Genomic DNA, 18316 nt, shown 5'->3' on the forward strand with positions numbered 1-18316 from the left:
GTTAGGAAATGGGGAAGTACAAAGAGATCTGGGTGTTCTTGTTCATCAGTCCCTTAAAGTTAGCATGCAGTGCAGTGAAGAAAGCTAATGGCATGTTGGCCTTTTCGACAAGAGGAGTTGAGTATAGGAGCAAAGAGGTCCTTCTGCAGTTGTACGGGGCCCTAGTGAGACCACACCAGGAGTACTGTGTGCAGTTTTGGTCTCCAAATTTGAGGAAGGACATTCTTGCTATTGAGGGCGTGCAGCGTAGGTTTACTAGGTTAATTCCCGGAATGGCGGGACTGTCGTATGTTGAAAGACTGGAGCGACTAGGCTTGTACACACTGGAATTAAGAAGGATGAGAGTGGATCTTTTTGAAACATATAAGATTATTAAGGGATTGGACACGTTAGAGGCAGGAAACATGTTCCCAATGTTGGGGGAGTCCAGAAACAGGTGCCACTGTTTAAGAATAAGGGGTAGGCCATTTAGAATGGAGATGAGGAAATACTTTTTCAGTCAGAGAGTTGTAAATCTGTAGGATTCTCTGCCTCAGAAGGCAGTGGAGGCCAATTCTCTGGATGCTTTCAAGAGAGAGCTAGATAGAGCTCTTAAAGATAGCGGAGTCAGGGGGTATGGGGAGAAGGCAGGAACGGGGTACTGATTGTGAATGATCAGCCATGATCACATTGAATGGCGGTGCTGGCTTAAAGGGCCGAATGGCCTCTTCTTGCACCTATTGTCTATTGTCTATTGTCTATTGTTTATTGTTAATTTCAGTCCTGACACTCTACTTCCGTGACTATGTAATTCAGCCTCTAGCATCGCTTTCTCCTTGAGCAGAGGTGGAGCATGTGCTAACTCTCTAATGATCTACATTCTGGGCTGCAATCGAAGCAGAAGTGCTCAAAATGCTCAACAAATCAAGCAGCGTCTGTGGTGGAGAAGGTTAAGGTTTTATGTCAATGACCTTTAAACAGAGCAAATGTTGCTGGAATTACAAAATAGGCCCATCTCATGAATTTTATATACTTTATAATAATTCTTTACTTCAGTTTTTACTTTAGACATACTGTACAGCATGGATGCAAGCCCTTCAGACCACCGAGTCAGTGCCGATCAGCGATCACCCCACACACCAGCACTGTCCTGCACACCTGGGACAATTTACAGGTAACAGAAGCCAATTAACCTGCAAACCTGCAGTTCTTTGGAGTGTGGGAGGAAACCGGAGCACCTGGAGAAAAGCCATGTGGTCCGACGCAATTCTCCATGCAACAGAAGATGTTGTGATGTTTGAAAATGCCGCAGCACATTGAACTCTCCCACTAATGAGCAAAGGTCCAGTGAGAGAACTTTACCCACACATCGTACATTATACTGATTTACAGAAAATGAAACAAAGTATGTTTATGAAACAAAAATCAAGCTGTTGGAGAAAGCTGAAATATCGATTGTCCATTTCCTTCCACGTGTGCTGCCTGATCCACCAAGTTAATATCTTGCTCCAGATTCCAGCACCTGCAATGACTTGTGTCTCATTTTATTGATTGGGCGAAAGCTAACCTTTCACCACCCAATTTATTCCCAACAAAGGCAGTTGAAAATTAGATCTTATGCCTTTGAATATACTGTAAAAAAACGGTGAGGTAGAGATAGATAGATTCTTGATTCTTGATTAGTACGGGTGTCAGGGGCTATCTATGGGGATAAGGTAGGTGAATGGGGTTAGATGGGAGAGATAGATCAGCCTTGATTGAATGGCGGAGTAGACTTGATGGGCCGAATGGCCTATTTCTGCTCCTATCACTTATGAGCCTATGAATTTATGAAATGCTTGGAAATGTAAAAAAAAAGAATTTATCAGGAGTTGCTCGTGGAAAATATAATATAGGAGTTGCAAGTTAGGCAGTTTGTTAATCTTGAGACAATTTAATCTTCCAGGGAGAAAACCAATGCTATTTAAAAGCATCAGATATACAAGAAAATACTTATAGGAAGGTGACACAGAAGATATTTAGTTTATTCAGTATTAGACCATTGTAATCAGTGAACATTTTTATGGCCACACCAAGATTCTGAATGCAAAATTGAAAACATAATTAAATTCACCAATTTTGGTGCCTAGGACTGTATGTGCAAGGCAGATTAACCGTGGTCACGTTAAGTATTTTAACTGTAATTGAACGCAACAGGGAATCATTGTAAAGTGAAATGGGAGAACCTTTAAAAACTTAGCTAAGTGTGTGGCCTCCTTTTATTGAAATGAGAAAGGGGGCTCATGCATTACAAGCGCCACAATTTAATGGAAAGAATTCCAATAACAGCCACTTACAGCAAATTCGTTCCAAGTTAAACCCAACAGCAGCACGGACACATGCACACTTCTGGTGCCAAGGCCAGTAAGCCCTTCGTGTTTCACTGTCAGCTCCTGGGAGGGCTGGTGCTGCCCTTTCAGAGGCCTTGAGCTTAACTTGTAACTCTTGTGCTCGTCAAGTACCAGAGCAAGATTCAAAGAATTGAATGCTTTAAGTCTTAGAGTGCCAGGGTAGTTGGTTAATTGGTTTCAGATGGAATACAGCAATATGTCTTTAATTCGGTTTCTGGGAAGCGTTTAGCTGCTTCCTGCTATTACTTTGTGGAATCCAGTGGTACCCATACCCATCGGTTGGGCATGCAATGAGTGATTGTCTTCAGTGAGGGGGGGGGGGGGGGACTCTTGGAATATTTCTCTGGCATTTGCAACTAACGTTGTACACCATTTTCCATTCATAAACAGATTGTTTAAATTGCTCTTTTGCCAGGTCAGAGCAGTGATGCCACTTTCCATTACCTTGCAGTGAGAGAGAAGAAGTTGAGCAAGTGAGAATTGGACAGAATAAGTGGGTCTTATTTTTGGTGGAAAGGACACACTTGAGAAACTTTCCAAAGTACCTACACTGGAAAACTTGGTGTCAACAGACTCCTATAAATATCTCCCTTTCTTTCTACTGACGTGACCTCAATAGAAACGTCCATATACTTATTCCATCCCAAGATCTGGAAAAGGTTTATTGCCAGGTGCAACAGAAGGAGAAACTCAACAGGTTTAAGAGGCTTTTAGAAAGGCACATGGAAGTACAGGGAAGAGAGGAATATGGATCACATGCAGGCGGATGAGATCAGTTCATTATGTTCGGCACGGGCATTGTGGGCCAAAGGGCCAATTCCTGTGCTGTACTGTTCTATGTTCTATGTTCTATGGGCCAGACAGTATCTGTGAACTAAAATGGACAATTGATATTTCGGATTGGGGCACTTCATCGGGACCGAAAGAGTAGAGGGGGATATTTATACTGGCCCCCTGCAGATGCTGCCTGGCCCTCTGATTTCTTCTAGCAACACTCCATTTGTCCAGACTCTAGCATCTACAGCTCTATTTTGTACCTCCATTTTATTGCCCGCTTACTAACTAGACAGCACGGTGAGGCAGTGGTATTGTTGCTGCCTTACAGCGCTGGCAGCGCCGGAGACCCAGATTCGATCCCTACTTCGGGTGCTGACCGTCTGGAACTTGTACGTTCTTCCCGTGACCTGCGTGGGTTTTCTCCGAGAGCTTCCGTTTCCACCCACACTCCAAAGACGTACAGGTTTGTAGGTTAATTGGCTTGGTAAATGTAAAACTTTTTTTTATTTTTAGAGATACAGCGCGGAAACAGGCCCTTCGGCCCACCGGGTCCACGCCGCCCAGCGATCCCCGCACATTAACACACACTAGGGACAATTATTATTATTATTTTTACATTTGCCCAGCCAATTAACCTACATACCTGTACGTCTTTGGAGTGTGGGAGGAAACCGAAGATCTAGGAGAAAACCCACGCAGGTCACAGGGAGAACGTACAAACTCCGTACAGACGGCGCCCGTAGTCAGGATCGAACCTGAGTCTCCGGCGCTGCATTCGCTGTAAGGCAGCAACTCTACCGCTGCGCCACCGTGCCGTCATACAAAATTACGATAATTTTGTAATCCTACACAAATTATCCCTAATGTGTGTAGGATAGTGTTAATGTACGTGGGCCGAAGGGCCTGTTTCTGCGTTGCAGCTCTAAACTAAACTCAACTAAACTAAACTAAACTAAACTAATCTTAGATATTTACATCTTTGAAAAGCATGGATACAATGCCAGAGCTGCAATTCATGGATCCTGTGCCCATGCTTAGATTCTTCACTTACCCTGCGCTTTCAAACTGAGAGCCCAGATAGTGCTTAATGGATGAATGCCTTGCAGTCCTACATTTAGCAACTACTAAACCAAGTGGACCCTTTGGGCCCAAACTGCTCCTGCATTGGTGCAGCATGCTCTCCTCCTACCCTACCCTCTCCCCCTGTTCCCCCCTCCCCCCTCCCCTCCCCCTCCCCCTCCCTCCCCCCTCCCCCCTCCCCCTCATCCCCCTCCCCCAACCCCCTTCCCCTCCTCCCTCTTCCCCTCGCCCCCACTCCATCTCCCTCAACCTCCGTTATCCCTCCTCCCCCCTCCCTCCCTCCCTCCCTCCCTCCCCCCCCTCCCTCCACCCTCACCCCCTCCCTCCCGAGGAGATAGATTTAAACTTTAAAATGTGAATAACTTTAAAAATATAACACCGATATCAATGAAACTTCTTCCATTAGCACCAAAAGAACGACGGTGAGTAAGGTGGGCCTAAAAATGTTGCGCTTAGTGTACCGTTTCGGTTGTAGTTCAGGAACAAACAAACAAACAAACGAGAGTTTTAGTATATAGATGCTTATACGAAGATGGATCACTTGTTGGATCACTTTTTAAATTCAGTTTGATAGTCTCTAGGTTTATGATCAAAGTTTCAAACATTTCTAAACACTCTGTAAAAGTAGTTTCTATTTGCAGAAGAAAAACCATCTGCAGAAGAAAAACCATCATCTCATGGATTAAATAGTAGGAAGGCCTATTGGTTGGTATGGTGATACAGCAATTTGTTCTGCAGAGCAATAATTGAAGCGATATAATATTACCTGGAACAGTGCTCTTTGAAAACACCTCTCATAAGGACAAATGGCAGACTAAACAAAAAAAAACATAGTCGCCTTCACAGACAGCGTAGGCCATAGCGTGTGTGGACAAAGCAACCACCTTAAACTCTTCTGTCCACACATATAATCTGATCTGCCAAGTGTTTCCAGCGTTCTCTGTTTTTGTTGCAGATCATAGAAGCCTTATTTTCCTTAAAATATGAAATAAAGTCCAAGAATTTCTGCGGGTGGGCCCCACCTGTGGAACAAATGCCAGGGCCCGGCTCCAGAGACTTTCTTCACTTAGTCCCATGTTGATATCCGAGATCTGTTTAGAGCTGAAAAGTCCATCCTGCTCATGGAAAAGGCATAGAATAGAAGGACTGTTTTGTGCCCTTTGCTAATGGCAGAATGCCACAACCACCCATGAATTTGTGAAATAATCTATCTTTTAAATCCAGGCATAGCATAATATTTATACTAATACTCTTTAAAAAATGTTATCTCTGCACAGAGTGTATCAGAGAGATAGTTGTCCATGCGTATGGTTCTTTTCTTATTCCTTTTCTCAAATATTATCAAATATCCTGTTAATTTCTATTACAATTGACATCAATTTACACACTATGTGTTTCTCATCACTGTTGTCAATTGTAAATCACACTTGAAACACTTCACACTCTGAAGATGACTGATGCCATGTAAAATATTCCAAACCTTGGCAGGGATCATTTTTATTTTCTTCTGATAACTCCGAAAATATTCTTTAGTGTGGTGAACCTCACCAAAAGCAGTGAATGGATTTTTGTCTGCAGGATCTAACCAGCCTTTATCCAACACTTCTCCTGGGCTGATCAGGGAAACAGATGACAGCTGCAAATCACTTTGGTCATTCTGAAATTAGACTCTGTGCAGTCCAGTATTATTCCTGTAGAGAATATTCAAAGCCTTTTTGGCAACAAAAATGCAACACCTCACTGAATCTTGAAATCTCTGACCCACAGCCAGCGTGTGCGTGTGTGTGCGTGTGCATGTGCGTGTGCATGTGCTTGTGTGTGTGTGAGTGTGTGTGTGTGTGTGTGTGTGTGTGTGTGTGTGTGTGTGTGTGTGTGTGTGTGTGTGTGTGTGTGCGCGCGCGCGCGTGCGCGTGCGCGTGCGTGTGCGTGTGCGTGTGCTTGTGTGTGTGTGTGTGTGTGTGTGTGTGTGTGTGTGTGTGTGTGTGTGCGCGCGTGTGCATGCGCGTGCATGTGCGTGTGCATGTGCTTGTGCATGTGTGTGTGTGAGTGTGTGTGTGTGTGTGTGTGTGTGTGTCTGTGTGTGTGTGTGTGTGTGTGTGTGTGTGTGTGTGTGTGTGTGTGTGTGTGCGCGTGTGCGTGCGCGTGCATGTGCGTGTGCATGTGCTTGTGTGTGTGTGTGTGTGTGTGTGTGTGTGTGTGTGTGTGTGTGTGTGTGTGTGTGTGTGTGTGTGTGTGTGTGTGTGTGTGTGTGTGTGCGTTAGGTGTGCGTGCGCGTTAACAGGAAGACGATTACAGAGTTGGAACAGCCCTAAAATAAAATCTGCTGGACAACATTAAATCCAGATCTGTCCATGTGCTAATGGACCAGGCACTTTATGTTGCTGTTTATTCACAAAATGCTGGAGTAACTCAGCAGGTCAGGCAGCATCTCGGGAGAGAAGGAATGGGTGACGTTTTTGGGTCGAGACCCTTCTTCAGACTGTGATATAAGTACTGTGATATACAGACTGAAGAAGGGTCTCGACCCGAAGCGTCACCCATTCCTTCTCTCCCGAGATGCTGCCTGACCTGCTGAGTTACTCCAGCATTTTGTGAATAAATACCTTCGATTTGTACCAGCATCTGCAGTTATCTTCTTATACTGTTTATGTTGCTGGCTCCTTACAAGCCGCTGCAGGAGGCTCTCTCAGCTGCAGTGTCCACCAGTTTGCTGTCCATGAACAGGCCAAGAGTCTGTGTTTTCTTCTTTTTCACTGCCACTTAATGGAGAAATAGGCCAATCTGATGGCACTTGAACATTAGCTTTCTCTGATTGACCTAGGGACTTACTTCAGCTGGCTTGTCATTCCTTTCTCTATTCTTTGTTCAGTAGCTCGGACAAACAGAAAGAGGTCCTGCGCCTTTTATAAAGCTGGAATGTATATGGGAAGCTCGGGTGGAAACAGGCTCTTGTAGCGATCTTTGCAACATTGTTAGCCACAGGTGATGTTTGTTTGTTTGTTCCTGAACTACAGCAAAAGTACACGATAGCGTGACAATTTTAGGCCCACCTTACTCACCGTCATCCCTTTGGTGCCAATGGAAGAGGTTTCATTGAAATTGATGTTATATTTTTAAAGTTATTCACATTTTAAAGTTTAAATCTATCTCCTAGGGATGGGGGGAGGGAGGGAGGGAGAGGGGTGGAGGGAGGGGTGGAGGGAGGGGGGGAAGGGAGGGTGGATAAGAGGGGTTGAGGGGGATGGAGTGGGGGAAGGGGAAGGGGAGGGAAAGGGGGAGGGGAGGAGTGGGGGAGGGGGTGGAGGGAGGGGGAGGGGAGGGAGAGGGGGAGGTGAGGGGAGGGGAGGGGGAGGGGAGGGGGAGGGGAGGAGGGGGTGAGTGGGGAGCAGGGGGGAAGGAGAGGGGGAGGGGGGATGGGGAGGAGGGAGGGAGTGGGGAGGAGCGGAGGGGGAGGGGGAGGGGGGAGAGGAGAGGGTGCTGCACCAATGCAGTAGAGTTTTGGGCCCAACTTGGTCTAGTCCCACCTTAAAATTGCAGAGTTTAAATTTATATCACCTCACCTCTTCCTACTAAAGTGAATCATTTGTCGTTTCATTGCAATGCGTTTCAAGTGTCCGCCTCTCCCACATATCTATTCATCTGAAGTGTATTTCTATCCACTCCTTTGCCAACTTCTGACTTTTTGCACCATTTCCAAAGTTTGTGGTTTTCTGTGTTCCTGCAGTGGCTCATTCCCCAGGAGGTACAATGGCCTTGGGAAGCTCCACTGAACACATCCCACCGGTCTGGAAGCAATCATTCACCACTATTCTCTGCCACTTAGTTTTATGGACTTGAATTTTGAGGATTTTATTATATCAATGGTTCTATTGTACAATGGTGCTCCGTACGATGGCTGCCTCGCCAACGGTCTGGCTTGTCTTTTTCCTTCTTTGTGTTTTTAGTTTGTTGTAAAATGAATGTTTTGGTTTATCTTTAGTTTTGTATTATGTGGGGGGGGGTGGTAGGAAGGGGTGAGGGAAAACTTTTAAATCTCTTCTCTCGGCGGTGACACGACTTTTTCCGTGTCGTATCTCCGTTTGCACTGTGGCCTAGCACCATGGAGCTGGCGGCCTCTTGCTGGGACCTTAGGATATCCAACCCCGGGAACCTGCGAACTTAACATTGTGTTAGGGACCGACTTCAGGAGCTCCAAGTCGCGGGAGCTTCGACCGCCCTGACACGGGAGCTTCGATCGCCAGCTGTGGGAGCTTTGATCGCCCCGACTATGGATGGCTCGACTCCCCCGACCGCGGGAGAAAAGGGAGGAAAGAAGATAAGGCTTTATTGCCTTCCATCACAGTGAGGAATATGGTGGACCCGCTGTGGTGGATGTTTTTGTCTAGTTTTTATGTAGTTGTGTGTCTTGTTGCTTTTTTGGTATGACTATGGCAAACCAAATTCCTCGTATGTTGCAAAACATACAGCTCATAAATTATAATGATGATGATGATGATGATGATGATGATGATAATGATGATGATGATGATGATGATGATGATGATGATGATGATTATGATTATGATGATTAGGATTAGGATTATGATGATTACCATTATGATTATGATTATGATGATTATGGTTATGATTATCAATATGATGATTATGATTATGATGATGATGATGATTATGATGATGGTGATGATGGTGATGATGATGATGATGATGATGATGATGATGATGATGATGATGATGATGATGATGATGATGATGATTATGATTAATGTTACATGTGTACTGCACAGTGAAATCCTTTTTGCATAGCTCACACATGCATGAGTCACCATATTTTGGTGCCATTTACAAAAAAGTCCAAAGTCTGAAGGTTCACAGCCGCCGACTTACCGCTTCATCTTCCACCACTGCCATCTTGGGTCTGAATGCATTGCTGCAAGAAATAAAATGGGGCAGGTACCGTGGTCAGCTTCTGACCTCTGGATAGCTAATACATAACTAGTGTAATGCTCTTGGCAGGAACCTAGAGAGAAAAGCCAGCCAAATGACTTGCTGAGAGGATCTTCTGTAATCCAATGACAGGTAGGTTGATTTAGTGGAGTCCTGCCACAAAAGGGAGAAAAGGTTTTTTGGCAACCCGAGCTGTTAAATACATAAAATGCCCTTAGAATTGATTGGCCTCCTCCTGCACCTATTGTCTATTGTCTATTGACAGTTTGATCTACTTTTCCAGATCTCTGAAGACAAATGCTTGCCCAAATACTGCCTCAAACAAGCCTTTTTAAGTAGAACCAGTTTTGCAATGCACCAAATAAGATTCTTTGGAAGGTAAATGTGTGTCATAAGGCCATATGTGCTGGGAGCAGAATTAGGCCATTCAGCCCATCAGGTCTATTCCACCATTCAGGCATAGCTGATCTATCTCTCCCTCCGAAGCCCATTCTCCTGCCTACTCCCCATAACCCCTGACGCCCGTACGAACCTGGCACTGAGGCAGTTGCTCTACCATGTCTGTGAGTTAATACCAGGGTAGGAGACAAGAATAAGTATGAATGTAACAGCATTCAATATATTTTTCAATAACTTGAAAAACTTTCACCTCACTTTACTTGTTCAAAATTCTTATACTTCCTCAAATCGACTTTTTATCCCCTGGAACTGCAGTCATCAGCGTTCTAAGCTTCTTGTTTCAATGCCAAGCAAAAATAAATGGCTTGCACAAACAATAACCTACAGTTGCCTGCTCCTCAGTACATCCTGTTCTTATTAAGAGAGGATATCTCATGTTATCTTGCAAGGATATCCTGTATTAAGCCCTAGAATGATTATGGGAGAACCATAGTTTGAACTATACATGGCCTGTTTTTGTGTTCTTGAAATCATTCTAAATAAAAAATATTCATTCCATTGTCTCTGTTGATACTGGGCTAACAGATAAGTTAGACAATAGACAATAGATGCAGGAGGAGGCCATTCAGCCCTTCGAGCCAGCACCGCCATTCAATGTGATCATGGCTGATCATTCTCAATCAGTACCCCATACCCCTTGACTCCGCTATCCTTAAGAGCTCTATCCAGAGCATCCAGTTAAAACATATTGACATAGAGATACACAGCATGGAAACAGGCCCTTCAACCCATCGAGGCAGCGCTGACTACCAACCACCTCTTTTCACTTGACCAACATTAATCCCATGTTTTAATCTCCCTTCATTCTCATCAACTCCCTCCCAGATTTTACCACTCACCTGCAAACCGCGGACAACTTACACAAGCCAATAAGAGTACCAACCTGCACGTCTTTTGAGATGTGGAAGGATATTGAAGTGCCCCAGCAGATAGAAACATAGAAACATAGAAACATAGAAAATAGGTGCAGGAGTAGGCCATTCGGCCCTTCGAGCCTGCACCGCCATTCAATATGATCATGGCTGATCATCCAACTCAGTGTCCTGTACCTGCCTTCTCTCCATACCCCCTGATCCCTTTAGCCACAAGGGCCACATCTAACTCCCTCTTAAATATAGCCAATGAACTGGTCTCAACTACCTTCTGTGGCAGAGAATTCCACAGATTCACCACTCTCTGTGTGAAAAAAAACTTTCTCATCTCGGTCCTAAAAGACATCCCCCTTATCCTTAAACTGTGACCCCTTGTTCTGGACTTCCCCAACATCGGGAACAATCTTCCTGCATCTAGCCTGTCCAACCCCACGTGGTCGCAGGGAAAACGTGCAAACTCCACGTAAGACAGCACCGAACCTGGCTCTCTGGCACTGTGAGGCAGCAGACCTACCCGCTGCGCCACTGTTCCACCCTAAGGTTTCTTTTATGAAGGCTCAATACAAAGAATAAAATGTTATATTCAGTGGAGGTCCACCTTGAGTTGAATAATTGATACTTCCAGTTGCTTATTTGGTCTCCTTATACTTTCATTGGTTCCAACAAGTTCGCAAGGAGTAGAATTAGGCCATTCGGCCCATCGAGTCTACTCGGCCATTCTATCATGGCTGATCTCTGCCTCCTAATCCAATTTTCCTGCCTTCTCCCCATAACCCTTGACACCCGTTCAAATCAAGAATTTGTCTATCTCTGCCTTAAAAATATCCACTGACGGCCTGTACAGCCCTCTGTGGCAATGAGTTCCACAGATTAACTGCTCTCTGACTAAAGAAGTTCCTCCTCACCTACTTTTTAAAAGAGCGCCCTTTAATTCTGAGGCTGTGACCTCTGGTCCTAGACTCTCCCACCAGTGGAAACATCCTTCTACATCCACTCTATCTATGCCTTTCATTATTCTAGCTACAATCAGACTTCCTGCACCAGGCTAAAGCCACTTGTGCAATGCAGACTGCATTGGGTATACAGCAGCTTAAACCTTTGGGAAGCAATGTACAGTCAGGGGTAAAACAGGGAAACAAGCCCTTCAACCCACCAAGTCCATACCGATCATCAATCACACACTCATAGTAGTTCCATGTGTTGCCACTTTCTCATCCGCTCCCTACACATCAGAGGTCATTTTACAGGGGCAAATCGATCTACAAACCCGCACGTCTTTGGGATGTGGGAAGAGCTTGCGATCCGAGTGGAAACCCATGCGGTAACAGTGAGAACGTGTAAACTCGACCCCTGACTGTACCGGGCCCTGGTGAGACCGCACCTGGAGTACTGTGTGCAGTATTGGTCTCCAAATTTGAGGAAGGATATTCTTGCTATGGAGGGCGTGCAGCGTAGGTTCACTAGGTTAATTCCCGGAATGGCGGGACTGTCGTATGTTGAAAGGCTGGAGCGATTGGGCTTGTATACACTGGAATTTAGAAGGATGAGGGGGGATCTTATTGAAACATATAAGATAATTAGGGGATTGGACACATTAGAGGCAGGAAACATCTTCCCAATGTTGGGGGAGTCCAGAACAAGGGGCCACAGTTTAAGAATAAGGGGTAGGCCATTTAGAACGGAGATGAGGAAGAACTTTTTCAGTCAGAGAGTGGTGAAGGTGTGGAATTCTCTGCCTCAGAAGGCAGTGGAGGCCAGTTCGTTGGATGCTTTCAAGAGAGAGCTGGATAGAGCTCTTAAGGATAGCGGAGTGAGGGGGTATGGGGAGAAGGCAGGAACGGGGTACTGATTGAGAGTGATCAGCCATGATCGCATTGAATGGCGGTGCTGGCTCGAAGGGCTGAATGGCCTACTCCTGCACCTATTGTCTATTGTCTATTGTCTATTGTCTATTGTCTATTGTCTATTGTCTATTGTCTATTGTCTATTGACAGTGTCCTTGGTCAGGTGTGGCACTGTGAGGCACCTACCTGCTGCACCGCTGTGCTGGTTGAGAGGCCCACAGGGTGCTGCATAGATCAGTCAATGATCAATGGTTGAACGGTTATATGTTCTCACGTATGCACAGCACTGTGATATTCTTTTGCACAATCTACAAATGCAGTCACCAGATATTGGCGCTGTTCACAAAGAAGTCCAAAGTACAAAGTCCAAAGTCCAGCCCACATGCTGGAGGTACTGAAGCGCCCCTGATCCAGGTGAGCCCAAGTAAGGCCCAAACCTCTGCAGGCCCACAACCCGATGTCTCTCTCCTTGCCCGACCGGCTCTGTGTCCCGGGGCTCTCTTCTGCAGTCGACCTTGAAGGTGCTGGAGGCAATACCCCGATCCCTCTCCTACATAGAAACATAGGTGCAGGAGTAGGCCATTCAGCCCTTCGAGCCAGCACCGCCATTCAATGCGATCATGGCTGATCACTCTCAATCAGTACCCCGTTCCTGCCTTCTCCCCATACCCCCTCACTCCGCTATCCTTAAGAGCTCTATCCAGCTCTCTCTTGAAAGCATCCAACGAACTGGCCTCCACTGCCTTCTGAGGCAGAGAATTCCACACCTTCACCACTCTCTGACTGAAAAAGTTCTTCCTCATCTCCGTTCTAAATGGCCTACCCCTTATTCTTAAACTGTGGCCCCTTGTTCTGGACTCCCCCAACATTGGGAACATGTTTCCTGCCTGTGCCATGCTGTGCCTGTATTTAAGCTCCTGTCGCACTTAGGCGATTTATTTAGTTGACTACAGGCGCCTAGGCTGTCACCACACGGTCGCCGGGGTGTCGCCTGTACGGTCGTGAGTCGTCTCCAAAGAGTCATAGCGTTTTTCTAGTCGCCGCTGGATTTTGAAATGTTTAAACGTTTTCGGCGACTGTTGTTTGATGCCAATGATTGTAGCTTGACGTCTCCTGACGTAGGCGCTGTCGTAGGTTGTCGCCAGGTAACGTTGGTTGTCGCCGGTGCTGACTCCGGTGAATTCCATTGGCGACCACCTACGTCAACCTACGTCAACCGGCGACAGGTACCGGCATTAAAACCGGAGGCGAAAATGACGTGAATTGACTTCAGTTGTTGCCGACAGGGTCGTAGTTTGTCGTAGTTTGTCGCGGGCAGACGTAGGTTGACTTCAGTTGCTGTAGGTTGTCGTCTGCGTGGTCGTAGGTTGCCGTGGGCGCGGTCGTAAGTAGACGTCCTAAGTCGTGACGATTGGGTCGCCGGTTATCGGTAGCTTGCCATAGCTTGACGTCGACTAGGTGGTAGGTTGTTGTAGCCTGTCGTAGACATTGTCGTAGGGGGAGGCCGGTCGCCGGTTTTTCGGCGACCTGCTACGACTATGACAGTCGCCGGCAGTCGCCTAAAAAATCGCCTACGTAGGACAGGCCCTTTAGGAAGCTGTGCCTGTATCTTGCGACCTCTGCTGGGAAAAGAACTCAATGACTGCACGAGAATGTTAGAGGCAGTGTTTTGATAACCTGACTTCCTGTCAACAAGCCACATATCCCTTGTCTGCTGTTCCCGTGGCTTTAGATCTACCTCCTGTTCAGACATTCAGGAGTCACTGCGTTGCTCAGGGCTATTATGTTTGGCATTAGAATTCAAGCTCAGATCTGACCAAGTATCTGAGTGGCTCATTAATACCATGATGGCTCTGTGATCATGCCTGTTCTACTTCTCCTGCATTAGTCCTGTAGGAACACCCCCCCCCCCCCCCCCCCACCTCCATCCTTTCTTTCACTTCTCTCTGTCCAACCTAGATGCACACCCATTCTCCCGTTTCCCGTTCCCTTCCCCCGTCGCCTTCCACCTGTATTCCTTTGTCTGGGCTTCATATTTCATGCCTCTTCTCTCCTTGTCTCCCTATCTCTCTCCCTTTTGCCTTTGTATCTCCAGTCTTTGTCTAAGCATCTGCCTATAAAAAAATGTCCTTATCATTTGCCATGCTTTGTTCCACCACACTTCTCTTCGATCTTTCTCCCCACTACTCCAATCAGTCTGAACAAGAGTCTTGACCCATCCATGTTCGTCAGAGATGTCGGCTGGCCCGCTGAGTTACTCCAGCGCAGTGTCTTTTTTTTGGTAAACCAACATCTGCAGTTACCTGTTTTTTTGATTTTGGTCCTGGAGATACGGTGTGGAAACAGGCCCTTCGGCCCACCAAGTGCACGCCGACCAACAATCTTCTATACACTAGCTCTATCCGACACATTATGGACAATTTACAGAAGCCAATTAACCTGGAAACCTGCACATCTATGGACAGTGGGAGGAAACCTGAGCACCCAGAGGAAACCCACGTGGTCATGGGGAGAACGTACAAACGCCATACAGACAGCACTCGTAGTCAGGATCGAACCCAGGTCTCTGGCGCATTAAGACAGCAACTCTACCGCTGCACCGTAGCCGTGCGTATCTTGTGTTAGTCGATCAATGCCTGCTGTTAGTTTGCACGTGAAAAGGAAGACTATGCAGAGCTTGGGAAAAGAGTATGTAAGTGGGACTCATTAGAGAGTACTTTCAAAGAGTTGACATCGGCATAATAGGACCGATGGCTTCCTCCCATGCTCTTGCGCACATCTTCTAAACATTGAGGGAGTGGAAATTCTTTTCACGTCACTTTATGCCTTAAGAAGTGCCTTTAATATCATATGAAATCGTTCCTGATACCATTTGGATGTCAGCATTCTGTAAAAATTCAGTGTCCCGTCTCTGGCTCAGTGCAGATTGGCCAACTGTAATGAACTCTGTGTGCACTTCCCAGTGTGACAGGAAGGAACAGCATGGGGTCATACACTTGTTGAATGCAGAGGGGATCTTATCGAAACGTATAAGATTATTAAAGGGGTTGGACACGTTAGAGGCAGGAAACATGTTCCCAATGTTGGGGGTGTCCAGAATCGGGGGCCACAGTTTAAGAATAAGGGGTAGGCCATTTAGAACTGAGATGAGGAAAAACTTTTTCAGTCAGAGAGTTGTGAATCTGTGGAATTCTCTGCCTCAGAAGGCAGTGGAGGCCAATTCTCTGAATGCATTCAAGAGAGAGCTACTCCCAGCAGACGAGTCAACAGACCAGTCAACAGTAACAGTAAAGGAAAAACACAGTAAATGATGACAATTATCCTTATCTTTATTTTTATTTATAATGAATGTCTCTTGCTATCCACTTTGCTGCTGTAACACTGCAAATTTCCCCGGTGTGGGACAAATAAAGGAAATTATTATTATTATTATTATTATTATTATTATTATTATTATTATTATTATTATTATTATTATTATTATTATTATTATTATTATTATTATTATTATTATTATTATTATTATTATTAATTATTATTATTATTATTATTATTATTATTATTATTATTATTATTATTATTATTATTATTATTATTATTATTATTATTATTATTATTATTATTATTATTATTATTATTATTATTATTATTATTATTATTATTATTATTATTATTATTATTATTATTATTATTGTTGTAATCATGTACAGGTCCACCACTGATTTTCTGGCCACTGATGGTCGTCCACCCCCCCGCCCCCACTTTAATCTGGACAAAATCCTCCCCACCCTAGAAATCCCCCTGGAAATGTGCGCCTAGGCTAGGGAGACACATGATCTCGACCTCATCGGGATTCCGTGACGATCGGAGGGTCGAATTTGCCACCTGGGGCCAGGCCTGTGGACCAGCAGATTGGTTCACATAGCCGGCCTCCGCGGCCTATTGGCGGGTCTAATCCCCCACCTGCGGCCGGAGCCGGCAGATCCGTTCCCATAGCAACCTCTGCGGCTGACTTTGCGAGGCATTATCTCGGCCTTTCACCAGGCCATGACCTCTGTTGGTTCGGCAAAACAGATAACCCCCAAAATAGACACAAAATACAGGCAACATCTCTGGAGAGAAGGAATGGGTTGACGTTTCGGGTCGAGACCCTCCTTCAGACTGATATCAGGGGAAAAGGAGATATATAGATAAGGAAGTGTAAGTTGTGAAAACAAGACAAAGGGAATGGAGATCAAGGAAAATGTAGAATAGATCATTGTTAGCTGGGAGAAGGTACCAACAAAGCAAACAGAGATAAAATGTAGTCAGAGACAGTAAGACTGGTCAGAGAACTGTGAAGGGGGAGGGATGGAGAGAGAGGGAAAGCAAGGGATACTTGAAGTTAGAGAAGTCAATATTCATACCGCTGGGCAGCATACCATGTAAGTTGCTGTAAGGTGCTGTTCCTCCAATTTGCGCTGGGCCTCACTCTGACAGTGGAGGAGCCCCAGGACAGAAAGATCACTATGGGAATGGGAAGGGGAGTTAAAGTGTTAAGCAATCGGGAGATCAGGTAAGTTTAGGTGGACTGAGCGGAGGCGTTCAGCGAAACGATCGGCGAGCCTTCACTTGGTCTGCTCGGCACGGGCTCAGGCTCGGCCATCGTTTCACTGAACACCTCCGCTCAGTCCAGCATTTTGTATCTATCTTGGGTTTAAACCAGCATCTGCAGTTCCTTCCTATACAGAAAAGCTCTGGAACCAACAGTGCTGGAAAATCGGTGGTGGACCAGTACTTCATTCCAGAAGAAATCTTCCATGACCTTTTCAATCAAGTAATTGATCTGCATATAGTTGTATATAGTCTGGAGGTAGAACATTCAATAACAGTACATTTAAAAAACACGAGAAGTGGACAATAAACCCTGGCCACTGTAAGGCACAAATACCTAGAGCAATACTGACACATAGTGGCAGTAAGCAGATCCTGCAATATATTTTACCACGTTGTCAGAACACAAGGTGATGGTTCTTTCGAAATTAACATTCAACATTAAACAATCACAGTAGATCAATTACAGGAATAATGAAGTGGTGTTAATGTTATTAAAATTAGCTGTGGCATAAGATGTGCTAGTCACGTATTTAACTGTAAGAGTATCTGATCTTGCAAATTAACAAAAGACACAAAGTGCTGGAGTATCTCAGACTTCTTCTTCTTTTGTGTCCATCCTCGATGTTTCAAATGTTACATCACTGTCATCTTCCGTCCTGAAATGGACACAAGTCAGGCAGTGGTTGTATTGTGGCCGTTAGGTTTAAAAGAGTGATTGAAACTTGACATAGTTGCAAGTGTCTTAGGTATCACAAAATGCTGGAGTAACTCAGCAGGTCAGGCAGCATCTAGGAGAGAGGGAATGGGTGACGTTTCGGGTCGAGACCCTTCTTCTGGAGAAATCGCAGTGGGGCGGCACGGTGGCGCAGCGGTAGAGTTGTTGCCTTACAGCGAATGCAGCGCCGGAAACTCAGGTTCGATCCTGACTATGGGCGCTTGTCTGTACGGAGTTTGTACGTTCTCCCCGTGACCTGCGTGGGTTTTCTCCGAGATCTTCGGTTTCCTCCCACACTCCAAAGACGTGCAGATTTGTAGGTTAATTGGCTGGGCAAATGTAAAAATTATCCCTAATGGGTGTAGGATAGTGTTAATGTGTGGGGATCGCTGGGCGGCGCGGACCCGGTGTGCCGAAGGGCCTGTTTCTGCGCTGTATCTCTAAATCTAAATCTAAATAATCTAAAATAACTGCAGATGCTGGTACAAATCGAAGGTATCACAAAATGCTGGAGTAACTCAGCAGGTCAGGCAGCATCTAGGAGAGAAGGAATGGGTGACGTTTCGGGTCGAGACCCTTCTTTAGGAGATATCGCAGTGGGGCGGCAAAGTGTAGGAAAATAACTGCAGATGCAGAACCCTGCAGAAGAAGAGTCTCGAC

This window comes from Rhinoraja longicauda, chromosome 4, assembly GCF_053455715.1.
Source record: "Rhinoraja longicauda isolate Sanriku21f chromosome 4, sRhiLon1.1, whole genome shotgun sequence".
Taxonomy (NCBI): domain Eukaryota; kingdom Metazoa; phylum Chordata; class Chondrichthyes; order Rajiformes; family Arhynchobatidae; genus Rhinoraja; species Rhinoraja longicauda.